Genomic DNA, 13,372 nt, shown 5'->3' with positions numbered 1-13,372 from the left:
CAAGGAACCAGAGACTTGTATCTAAACATCATCTAAACATCTAAGTCTCCACTACTGAGGTGGATGTAGTCCCTCCCTCTCTGCTTCGGATTTGTATATACTTTTAGTTTTAATTTTCCTCAGTTTTAATACTGATTTTTCTATTTTTAAATGTCTGTTCTTATATATGTACTCTTTCTCAACTGGCTATTGTACACTGTTCCAGAATTATGTTTTGTGAAAAGGAGAAAGAAAGAAAGAAAGAAAGAAAGAAAGAAAGAAAGAAAGAAAGAAAGAAAGAAAGAAAGAAAAGAGGAGAGGAGAGGAGAGGAGAGGAGAGGAGAGAAGAGAAGAGAAGAGAAGAGAAGAGAAGAGAAGAGAAGAGAAGAGAAGGAACAACTGTAATCATGGGTAACAATAGAGAGAGATGGGCAGTATTCATACAATCTTGAATTAACTCTTCAAGTTCACACACCATACTATAAACAAATGGCTGAAATCACATTATGCCAAAGTTAGCACTAGCCAAATTTAGTACCTTACGCGAAGGCACCTCCTGACTCTCATATCTCTGATTAAACATCTGGTAAGAACAAACCTGTTTTCTTTATTTATTCCTGAAAATATGTTCTTTTTTCCCATCTGCACTTACATTTAAATGTTCCAACATTGATAATCTATCTATCTATCTATCTATCTATCTATCTATCTATCTATCTATCTATCTATCTATCTATCATCTTTATATGTACCGTATATACTTGAGTATAAGCCGACTCGAGTATAAGCCGAGACCCCTAATTTTACCCCCCAAAACTGGAAAAAGTTCTTGACTCAAGTATAAGCCGAGGCTGGGATCCGCTGAGTGGCTTTCAGCACTGGAGAAAATGCAAAATCGCTCGAGACCAAACTTGAAGGAATCAGCTGCCGGTAGGAGCGAGGCGATCCGTGCGGTCCCGTGACAGCCATTCGGGCAAGCAACGCGAAGAGCGGCAGGGCTTTATTTTTGCACCGTGGAGCTCCCCCTCCCCCTCCTCCCAAACTCCCCCTCTCTCCCCCTTCCCCCCCACTTCCCAGAGCTGAATACAGGGTATTAACCGGCGGCGGAGGCTTGCAGAACGGCGGATCGAGCCTCTGTCGCCGGCGGCTGGATCCGCGCTCCGCAAGCCTCTGCCGCTGGCGGAGGCTGGATCCGTGCTCCACAAGCCTCCGCCGGCGGCAGAGGCTTGCGGAGCGCGGATCCAGCCGGCGGCAGAGGCTTGCGGAGCGCGGATCCAGTGGGGGGGAAAAGCCCTTTAGCAGGATTTGCCTGCATGTCTCAAGTGCTACCTAATGTGCTTTCAGCCTCAGTCGGCCACTCCACATTGTAATCACGAAGGTAGCTCTCTAACGGAAAGGAAAGGGAAGGAAAGGAAAGGAAAGGAAAGGAAAGGAAAGGAAAGCCCACCATCTCTCCTCTGCCGCTCGCTCTCGCCGCTCCAGCCCTGGCGAGCCAAAGAGACGAAAGGCCCCGAGCGATAGGAAGGGGATCTCTGCCCTAGAGCGGGAGGGGGGAGGGAAAGGGGGGGAGGAAAGGCCCGATCGCTTTGTGTTGAGCTGGTTCAGCTCAGCCGGACTAGGCGGGGCTGCGGCTCCCAGCTGATGCCGCTGCCGCCATCCAAGTCCGGCTGGCAAGAACTTTTTTTCTCCCCGCCCCGCAGTGACGAGTAAAGCGCGACTTACTTCCTCCTCCGTGCCCACGTCGCCTTCTCGCCCAACAATCCCAAGTAAGGGGCGGCCTCAGAAAGGGGCTCTAACTTTCCCCTACCGCTCGAACTTATCTTGGAGAGGAAGGCAAAATCGGGAGAGGGAAGAAGAGCGAGGACTGGAGCAGCGCTTGCCCGGCTTCTCTCCCCTGCAGGGAGCGGCGGGGTCGGTTCCGCCTCCACCATGTTCTCTCTCGAGAGCCTTGTCCCACCCGCAAAGCACCAGCGCCGCCGCCGCCGCCCCCTTCCTAGCCAGCCCTCAGCCGCTTCACAAGCACCCGTTGCCGGCCCAGTTCTATCAGACCCGCGCGGCGCCGCACGTACTCCGTTTACACGGCCCCCGTACTTCCCCCACACATCCCTTCTCCCGCCTCCTTCCCATAACGGCCTCTACCTACCGGACGGCGCCTCAGCTCCCCGTGTCCGCCGCCGCCGCCGCCGCCACCCTGACCAAACCCTCTCTGCCTGCGCGCACCCTCCCTCCCTCCCTCCCTCCCTCCCTCCCTCCTTCCTCTCTGTCTCTAGCTGGGCGAGGCTTCCAGCCGTCGCCGTGACGCTGCACGCCCAGCTTCTCTCTGATTTCCCTGGCCCAGTCCAGTGATGCTTGAGAGGAAAAAAAAAGCGAGCGGGCGGGCAAGGGGGGGAGGGAAAGGCGAGAATGACCGCTTTGTGTTACCTGCCATGAAACCAGTCCTTGCAGGTGTCGCACTCTATCATGAAGCGGGTTACATCGTAGGGCAGCCAGGCAGCGGAAAGAAGCAGGCAGGCAGGGCGCGGATGTCCGGAGACCTGCCAACGTTTGGGGAGGTTTGGGGAGGTGCGCGCGCACCTCCCCAAACCTCCCCAAACTTCGGCAGGTCTCCGGACGGCGGCGGCTTGGGAGAGGTGCGCGCGATCCCGGAAGCACCGAAGCCTCGGCCGCGCGCAAGTCCTCGGTAAGTTCTTTTTTTTTGTTCACTGGAGTATAAGCCGAAGTGGATTTTTTCAGCCCAAAAAGTGGGCTGAAAAATTCGGCTTATACTCAAGTATATATGGTATTTATCATTCTCTCTCATCTCTATCTATCTATCTATCTATCTATCTATCTATCTATCTATCTATCTATCTATCTACCTACCTACCTACCTATCTGTTAAGTCGTGGGCTCTTGGGAGCAGGAATGATGACACGAGGCTGAGTACAGGATAACTCATACTTTCATTCTTGCTGGAACTGTACTGGAACTTAACTGCAACCACCCACAATATATAGTCTAGCCCCTAGGCGGCAGCCAATAGATTTGAACCCACTCAAGCCGTCTGGGGCTAGCCAATTGCAGGAGAGGAGATAGCAAGTCTGGAATACTGGAGAGCCATTAGATGCTCCAGTAACGCACGTGGTGTATCACCACAAGCCCAGTATATAACACTACCTATCTATCATCTATCTATCTATCTATCTATCTATCTATCTATCTATCTATCTATCTATCTATCTATCATCTCTATGTATTTATCTATCATTCTCTCTCATCCATATCTATTATCTATCTGTCTGTCTGTCTGTCTGTCTATCTATCTATCTATCTATCTATCTATCTATCTATCTATCTATCTATCATTATCCATCGATCATCTATCTCTATATCTCCATTGTTAAGCAGGGAAAACCCCTAGAAGTTTATTTGTTTAAAAAGCTGATACAATTTAGGTTCTTTGGAAAAAGATGAATTGGAGAAAGGATGTTGATCCTCTTTTTTTCTAAAGGCCTAGTACCATCTCTTATTCATCCCTGTTGCAAAAGGATGGTAGCACCACCAATTTACACTTCTAAACGATCTAGAGAAATCTCATAACCCACCTTGTTTTAAAATGCTCCTGTCTCACCTGGCACCGTCTCTGTATGTCAATTAAGGAAGCCAAGCGTCCAGAGGGAGATCAAGGGATGGTTGTTACCAGCCGGGAAGAAAACAACAGGAAATACCAGAAGTGCTTCCATGCAGTGGCAAAGAGCTTCCAGAAATTGCTGGAGGCTTTCACACATTGCCAAGCATCTGTGTCAGCATGAGGACTAGAAGCTTTTTTGTTGTTGTTGTTAAATGACAGCTGGTGAATTCCATTCTGTTCCGTTGTGGGTGATGGCAGAAAGGAGTGACAGATTTTTTTTTCTCCCTTCCAATATGCCTCTGCAGTTGCTGTAATCCAAATGGTTGCTGTAAGAAATAGCCTTAATAACAGAGGACCAACATTCTCATTTTGAAGAAGAGCTGACATTTACATCTATGTTGGTGTTAGATGAGATTCCTCCCTGTGCTATGTTGTTTTAGTGAAATCTTAAACACACTATCAACAATCAAGCGTTGCTACTGAATAAGCAAACCCAACCTCATACCTTTGCCTAACATGCAAGTAATTCATAAAGGTAAACGTAAAGTTTCCTCCGCACATGCGTGCTAGTCGTTTCCAACTCTAGGGGCCGGTGCTCATCTCCGTTTCAAAGCCGAAGAGCCAGCGCTTGTCCGAGGACGTCTCCATGGTCATGTGGCCGGCATGACTAGATGCCAAAGGCACACGGAACACTGTTACCTTCCCACCGTAGTGGTCCCTATTTTTCTACTTGCATTTTTTACGTGCTTTCGAACTGCTAGGTTGGCAGAAGCTGGGATGAGCAACAGGCGCTCACTCTGTTACGCGCCACTCGGGATTCGACCCACCAAACTGCCGACCTTCCGATCGACAAGCTCAGCATCCTAACCCACTGAGCCACCGCGTCCCATAAGTAATTCATAGATGCCCTTTATTGAAGGTTTTTATTATGCATTTATATCAGCCAAGGAAAGAAACAAGTAGAACCTAAAACAACTCAGGACACAAGGGCCAAGCTCAAATACTTTGGACACATTATGCAAAGACCCAGCTCTCCGGAGGAGTCCCTAAAGCCGAGAAACGTGGGAGGAAAGAGTACAGGAAGACCAGCAGAAAGGGAGGTGGAGTCATTTACAGTGGCACCATTGGAAAGTGTGAAGGATCTACAGTGGGATTATTGTATCACAAAGATGGAAAGATTCTGAAATACAAGTAGTACTTGGCTTACAATCACAATAGGCACCAGAACTTCCACCTCTAAGCAATGCAGTCATTAAGTGAGTCACATCCAACATCACGCCTTCCCCCCCCCCCCTGCACTGGTTGTTAAAACTCAGGCATTCTTAAAACAGCAGACAGCAGGAAAGAAAAGATGGAGACTCAACCCTCCAATCGCTCCCATTGAGAATTACTACCTTCTAGGTTGTCTTCTCAAATAGGTCCACAGTCATCCAAGGGTCGTCTTGAGTCATTCCTAGTAGCGCCCATTCAAATAACATATTTGAAATGACGTATTTATTCTATGCCGTTAGCGTATTTTAATAAGCCTTGCTTTGGGGAGACCCTGCCTGCCAATTTAACTTTATCAGACTGTCAACAGAATTTACATGCTTAGAAAAAATGTGATGTAAAGTTGCCAGAGTAGTTGCTACCTGTCCAATGTGGCTGATGTGGAGAAGTGAAATCCAGAAAAGCTCATATCAACAATGCCAAGTGGAATTGGAAAGGCGGGACTCCTCCCTCTGTCAGAAATGTGGAAGGGATGAGGGTAGCTGGACCACAAGTCAAGCCATATTCAGGTGTGAGTAAGAATTCATTTGGGTTGGGTTAGAATGGAATAGAATAATAGAGTTGAAAGGTACTTTGGTACTTTGGCACGTGGCAGGTGGTATGCGACCATCCTAGAGAAGTGTAGCAGGGAGGGGAATGAGCCGAAGTGACCCAAGCCTGAGGGAGAGGCAACTGCAGCTGCAGGACTGTCGGGGCTCGCCAGAAGCCCCAGGAGCCGGCAGGGCTCCAGCTGATTGGCTCCAGTGATTGGCGCTTTTGGAAGCAGTGAGGAGCTGGAGGTGAACTGAAGAAAAAAAGGGTGGGGGGAGAGGAGAGGAGCAGCTATAAAAGTAGGTGGTTTTGGTGGGAAAAGGGAAAAAAAAGACAACAAAGAAAGAGAAGGGGACGGAGAAGAAGCTGTGGAAGGAGAACTCAGCAGGCAGGGAGGAAAAAGAGACAGGGAAGAAGAAGCAGCTGTTGCTGGAAGAAAAGCTCCCCTGGTTCATTTTCTCCAGCCAGGAGAATGCAATCAGCGCTGATGAAATGAAAAGCTGGGAGACAAGCATGTGGGAAAGGAGGTGGGTTTATTTAGTTCTGGATCAGTTGGCAGCTTAATTGGGTTACCATAAGGATTTTTGTGCAGTTTTACAGCGTTTTGTAATTCAGAGGTTCGGTTTGTGTGCTTTGGTTATTGGAATATTTTAGTCTCTTTCTGAAAGGCTAGCAATGAGTCCAAACTGTTGCCTTCTGTAGGTTTAATCCTTTTAAACAAATGTAATTAGTTTTACCCCATTATCTTGAGTCTGTCTATGGCTTTTAGAAAGTTTTCTTTGAAGGTAAACAGGCTTAATTGAAGGCTAAAGCTTTTCGCAATTGCTGGAGCCTTTCAGTCTCACATTGCAACATTGTGACATGTGATATGCCTGAGGCAGCTTAAAGAAAATAAAAACACCAGAGTTCATGTGTTTGTTTATTCTGGGAGGCTTTTGTGAGCCTTTCTTGCTTGGTACTTGATTCCTGTGTCTTTAAGGGTACAGGGAAGGGATTGGTGTGTGTGTGTGTGCATTCTTACTACACTGTGGAAGGAGAGCTCTGAAGGCAGGGAGGAAGAAGAGGAGAGGGAAAGAGGAAGAACTGGCTAGCTCAAGGGTCTACAAACTTAGCAACTTTAAGACCTGTGGATTTCAACTCCCAGAATTCCTCAACCAGCCATGATAGGTGAGGAATTCTGGGAGTTAAAGTCCACAAGTCTTAAAAGTGCCAAGTTTGAAGAAGCCCCTGAGATAGCTGGTAGTGGTGGATATTAATAAGCATGGATAAATTCATCATACATTTGTCAGTGCAAAGGGAAAGTGATTCAGCAAAGGAACAGCCACCGAAAAAATTAAAACTGGTACTTTTTTGCCTTTTTTTCTACAGTTTGTAATATTTTATTACATTATAGAATAAAATACAAAAATACAAAAGCAAATAGTAGGACACAATGGGGAGGAAAGAAAGGAAAAAAGAGGGAAAGAAGGGAAAAAGAACAGACTTCCTCTGTTGAAGTAGAAGGAAGCATTAGCATTCAACCTCAACTTTTTACTTTTGCATAATATTATAAACTAGCTATTTCTATAACAACAAATGAATCTAATAAATAAAACCCAAAATCCCCCCCCCTTTACTTTTAGTCATCAAGTTTTTGACACCTTGCTAAGCACTGGTGGTTTTCCCAGTTGCAATGTATGGCTGTGAAAGTTGGACCATAAGAAAGGCTGAGCGCCAGAGAATGGAGGCCTTTGAACTGTGGTGCTGGAGAAGACTCCTGCGAGTCCCTCGGACTGCAAGGTGATCAAACCGGTCAGTCCTAGAGGAGATCAACCCTGACTGCTCTTTAGAAGGCCAGATCCTGAAGCTGAAACTCAAATACTTTGGCCACCTAATGAGAAGGAAGGACTCACTGGAGAAGAGCCTACTGCTGGGAAAGGTTGAGGGCAAGAGAAGAAGGGGACGACAGAGAATGAGGTGGCTGGATGGAGTCACTGAAGCAGTAGGCGTGAGCTCAAATGGACTCCAGAAGATGGTAGAGGACAGGAAGGCCTGGAAGAACGTTGTCTAAGGGGTTGCGATGGGTCGGATATGACTTCGCAACTAACAACAACAAGTACTAGTGGTACTCAAATATTCTCATGTCCTAAAAGTGTTACAATCTTTGAAAAGGTTGAAAAGCCCTGTTCTAGTCCAACCCACTGCTCAGGCAGGAAATCCGAGAAGCATACTACCAAAGAGTCTGCTTTGGCAGCGAAACCAGCTGTTTGTCAGCAGGAGAAAAAAAAATCCCTATTGAGTCAGGACGCCATCTTGGGGAGACTCAGGTAATTAAGCAAATCATGCAGTCATTTAGTGAACCCAGCTTCCTCCTTCCACTGTTCTTGTTGGACATCCCCTGCGAAGGTTGTAAATGGTGATCAAGTGACCCTGGGGCACTGCAACCATTGTAAATACAACCGAATTGCCAGGTGTCTGAATTTTGAGCACGTGACGGCAGGGATCTGCAACAGTCATAAGTCACTTTTTTCAGCACTGTCCTAACTCTGAATGGTTGTTAAACAAATGGTTGTAAGCCCAAGGACTACCAGTACGCACAACGGAGGAATAGTTGGTGAAGATGACAGAATTTTTTAGAGATGGCTTGTTTGATTCGGGAGAAGACAGTAAGTCCAATTACAATTATTAGTTACTGGAAACCCTTTATGGACTTTTTGCTGAAAATGGGAAAAAAAAACTGAAGTGGATCTGATTATAAGAAAAGATAAAAGAGGGGAAGAAGGAAAAGATGTAACCTTAAGGAAAATAGACGATAAATTTATTTTTAATTGCTGTCAAGATTGGATGCTTTCTTTATCTATTTAATATTGTGTTTTTTTTGCTCTTTTTTAAAACTTGTACTGCTCTTATTATTGTCTATTTTTTTCAAAAAAAGTCCTATATAACCGAGTTAGGGACAAATCATCATGGAAAAAAATCCATCTTTTGTGGTTACTAAGAGCCAATATTGCTTGATGTCATGCAATAAGTCAATCAATCAATCAATCAATCAATCAATCAATCAACTGCATTTATATGGAGGTAGATAGTTTCTCCTGGTTGATCGATTGTTAAGTTAGCAGCAGTTCCAAATCTTTCTAGTAAAGATCATAATGGAAAATATACTCTTGAGGATGAACAACAGAAGACATAACTAAGTCTTTAGCAACAGGAAGTCTTGTGACAGCATGTGCTCCTGAGCATATGTTGAGTGCTAAAAGGATAGTGAGTCATTAAATAGCAGCAAGTCTAATTCAAAAAGACAATTGCCCACAATATTGCTGACTGGCATACAGAGTATGGGCTTAGCATAGCTAAGCATAGAATGTTAACAAATATTTATTTTAAGGGAGGTAATTAGATCTGTTAAGGAATGTACAGGTAGTCCTCAACCTACGACCACAATTGAGCAAAAAATTATGTTGATAAATTAGACAGTTATTAAGTGGGTTTGGCCCCATTTTATCACCTTTCTTGCCACAGTTGTTAAGTGAATCACTGCAGTTGTTAATTTAGTAATCCGGTTGTTAAGTGAATCTGGCTTCCCCGTTGACTTTGCTTGTTAGAAAGTTGCAGAAGGTGATCACATGATCCTAGGACATTGTACTGTGTGGCTTCCCTAAACTGTGGTTATCCTTCCTCTGTCTTCACCGTGATGCCATACATACAGGGTTTATTCTTGCCATAGCTGTAGGCTAGTGACTCTTGTAAGACTTGTAGGTGGAGATCTCTTGTGGGTGGAGTCAGTCTATTTTTACTTCTGGTCTGTGAAAAAATAAAAAAAGGGAGAGGGAAGGGGGAAGGGAGGGAGAGAAAGAAGAATTTGCATAATTAGTAAATGAAAATCAAAAGAAGAATATTGGTTCAATCAAAGCAATGGGTCAAGTCCACAAGCCCAAGAGATTTGAAAAGGTAGTAGATACATCAACTTGCTTTTTCCTTTAACTTATGGTAGAGCATGGTAGAGCAAATTTTTGGACCAGCCAGGTCCACCGCTTTCATCTTCCCAATGTTTTGGAGTGTTGATCATACCCTGATTTGGTCTCCAAGTAAATAATTGTGGCTCAAGACGAAAATATGAATCCAGGCAATGGAAATTTAACTCAGAATGGAGAAGTGGGGAAGCAAGGCAAACCTCTTGGGAAGTGAAAAATACAGTGCGTGCGTGACAAATGAAATGTATTATCTTTCTCCCTCTCTTTCTCTACAAGAATACTCGTAGCAGTTCATCAGCATTGATGATGTTACCTACTTTGGGTAATGAAACATATGCAAGAAAACAACCAAGCTCAGAGAACACCAAGGACACTTTTATCTATCTATCTATCTATCTATCTATCTATCTATCTATCTATCTATCTATCTATCTATCTATCTATCTATCTATCATCTATCTATCTATCTATCTATCTATCTATCTATCTATCTATCTATCTATCTATCTATCTATCTTATTCTCTCTCTTTCTCTAATCTCTAATTTCTCTCTATCTCTCTGTCTCTATCTAGTCTCTCTTTCCTCTCTTTCCCTTTCTCTTTCTCTTTCTCTTTCTCTTTCTCTCTCACTCTCTTCTCTGTCTCTCTGTCTCTCTGTCTCTCTGTCTCTCTCTCTCTCTCACACACACACATTTCTGAAAGTGAAGGATTTTATTTTTTTGGATCAACTGAATGATGATCCATTAGTTGATTGATTGCCTTGTTGCCTATGATGTTATGGGCTGATAGAAAGTGATTGACCTAAAGTCACCCAGCCGGCTTCCATGCCTAAAGCAAAATCAGAAATCGTAGTCTGCTAATCTTCTAGCCTTGTGCCTTAACCTCTAGTCTAGACCAAACTAGCTCTTTGCAGTTTATTTCAGATACCAATAGCTACACTCGCTTAGCTGGCCAAGAAGGAGATTAGCCAAATCCCAGAGAAGGATCAACATGAATGGGTCATAATCTCTACAATTATAGGTTTGATTACTAGTATTTTCTGATTAGACTATTTTGGGTAAGTAGCTTGTCGATCAGAAGGTCGGCAGTTTGGCGGGTCGAATCCTGAGTGCCGCATAACAGAGTGAGTGCCTGTTACTCGTCCTAGCTTCTGCCAACCTAGCAGTTCGAAAGCACGTAAAAATGCAAGTAGAAAAATAGGGACCACTGTGGTGGGAAGGTAACAGTGTTCCGTGCGCCTTTGGTGTCTAGTTATGCCGGCCACATGACCACGGAGACGTCCTCGGACAAGCGCTGGCTCTTTGGCTTTGAAACGGCCCCTAGAGTCGGAAACGACTAACACGCATGTGTGGGGGAACCTTTACCTTTACCTTTACCAAAGATGGTTCTCAGGCAGGATGGTGATGATCATTTGAAGCATAGTATTAGAAACACATTTTAAAAAATCCAGACATGTCCCTAATGCAAATGTTCCTCAGAGCTGCAGTTCAGGTAAAGCATATTATCTGTTAATTAGATAACCTTACTTAAAACCATATAGTTTATGGGCTTTATTTGTATTTTTGCTGTTCAACAAATGATATGTATATTCAATATTGTCCCTTGCTTGAATGTAATGTTTTAAGTTGAGCATTTAAATCTCCAAATATCTTTCCTTCCCCCCTGCCCCAGGGCATTTAAATTCTAACTGTGGTTTTCCATCTGCAACTCTTTGTATCATTTTTCTCATCTGACATATTGGGGAAAAAATATCAGTTAAAGGTGGAAGACACCAGGGAAATAAAGGCTTCCCCCCATTTCCAAATATTACCTGTTCATGGAAGTGGGATGGGATTGTCTTCCAAGTTACATTTTCTAAAAAAAGGAGTGAACATGGCTAAAACCAGCATCAATTGCTTGCCTTTGAAGTTAAAAAAGTTGTCACTGGCTCTTTTGGGAGAAGTACTTCCTGAACCCACTGTTTTGTCTCATATAAGTTGGAAACCTTTCCTATGGCCTTCGGGTACCATCTTGTTCAATGTTACAAACCATCTCTTCAGCTGTTCACCCAATGAAGCTCTCCTCCTGGCTGGAAGCTTCTCTTAATGGCATCACTTGCTCTTATGAAAATTACAAACATGACACAGTACCATGGTGAGTGAAGAACTTAAGGATATCCTGGTTCAATATCTTCAGATTTTGCAGAGGGTTGGGTGAAAGGGGTAGAAAGAAGGTCATCCCCCGCAGCATCTGCACAGCTGAAAAAGCATTATGTTGCCTGAGATTTCTGTGGGGAAAGATTGATTAAAAAAAAACAGGTCTTCGACTCTGCATCTTAATTGAAAGGAAGTAACATTACTAGCAAATATCCAAACACTTCCCCATTTCATTAATCTAATTTAAATTCCAAACAGTTGCTTTTCCATTCCAATTAAACTTATTTTCATAAAGGAAACAGGAGTTTTCAAGAAAAGATGGTATAAGGATTCCTGCCTTGGGCAGGTGGTTGGACTAGAAGACCTCCATGGTCCCTTCCAGCTCTATGATTCTACCATGTTTTCCCAAAAATAAGACCCAACCGAAAAATAAGCCCTAGCATGATTTTTCAGGATGCTTGTAATATAAGTCCCACCCCCCCAAAATAAGCCCCAGTTAAGATCGTCAGCCAGATGAATGCATTTAGTACCGTATTTCCTTGAAAATGAGACCTAACTGGAAAATAAGCCTTAATGCGTCTTTTGGAGCAAAAATTAATATGAGACCCAGTCTTATTTTCAGGGACAAGACATTCACAGTTCTGAAACTAACTTGTGCTTGATATAGATTTAGAAGATCTGTTGTTCAGGTGTCTTTCTTTCATTTCCTTTTTTTAAAAAAATATTCTTTTAACAAATGACATTAACAATTTATCAGTTTAAGTTACAAATAGACAAATTAGGCCAGTTTCAATTAAGCTTGGGTTTGGGATATGTATTAATTGACGGGGCTAATGGCTATGAAGTGAATATGCACCTTAGAAATATATTACTTATCTTAATGATCAATATATTATATTAAATTATATTAATTAAATTAAATTAATTTTAAATTTTAATTTTTAATGTTATTTTAATTGTGGGCTCGTATTAATTTAATTTAATTTTATTCTCTCTTTTGTATTGTTTTTAACTTGTCCTGTGAACCGCCCTGAGTCCTTCGGGAATAGGGCGGTATATAAATTCAACTAATAAATAAATAAATAAATAAATAAATAAATAAATAAATAAATAAATATTGAGTAAATAATTGATAATCAATGGATAGATGGATAGATAGATAGATAGATAGATAGATAGATAGATAGATAGATAGATAGATAGATAGATGATAGATAGATAGACAGATAGATAGATAGTTATAGGTTGATGGATGAAGAAAGATAGATGGATAGATGGAGATAGATGGTGATAGATAGATATAGTTTTGAATACTTTCTGAAGAAGAAGAAACAATGCTCCACATTGCAACCTTTGTGTTGCATCCTCTTGCACACTAATGTACCAACCAGCTGATATTTGACGTGGCTCTTCTGCTTAAGCACAACCAGTCTGTCTCAATCATTTGTCCAGGAAGAAAAATGTTTTGAAATCCATTATAGGCTTCCCCGGAGCAGCAGACCGTTGTCAAAATGTCATCAGAGTGTGACATTCAAATAGGTGCCTTCCCATTCTTTGCAACGGCAGCTTCAGATCTCATTTCAAGGAGGAAAAACTCTCACATGCCTTTCCAGGTTTTTTGGGGGGTTGGGACTGCCCTAATTGTTTTGACTTTTACTCTTGCAAAATTGGTGCTCCTTTATGTGACGTTTATAGCCTGGAGTAAAAAACTAAAAGTACTCTTAATGAAGCTTGTACAAGTCATTCCCCAGAGCTATACTTGATTCATGCATTTGCCCTCCATGCCACAATTAACATTTCTTTCAGTAAAAAATAAAAATAAAAAGGATCAGGAATGATAAAGCTGCTAAAACCTGTGGAGATCTTTCCACCATCATTTTAACATTCTGTTTTTT

This window comes from Vipera berus (assembly GCF_964194415.1).
Source record: "Vipera berus genome assembly, chromosome: W".
Lineage (NCBI taxonomy): Eukaryota > Metazoa > Chordata > Lepidosauria > Squamata > Viperidae > Vipera > Vipera berus.
This window is presented reverse-complemented; position numbering follows the sequence as displayed.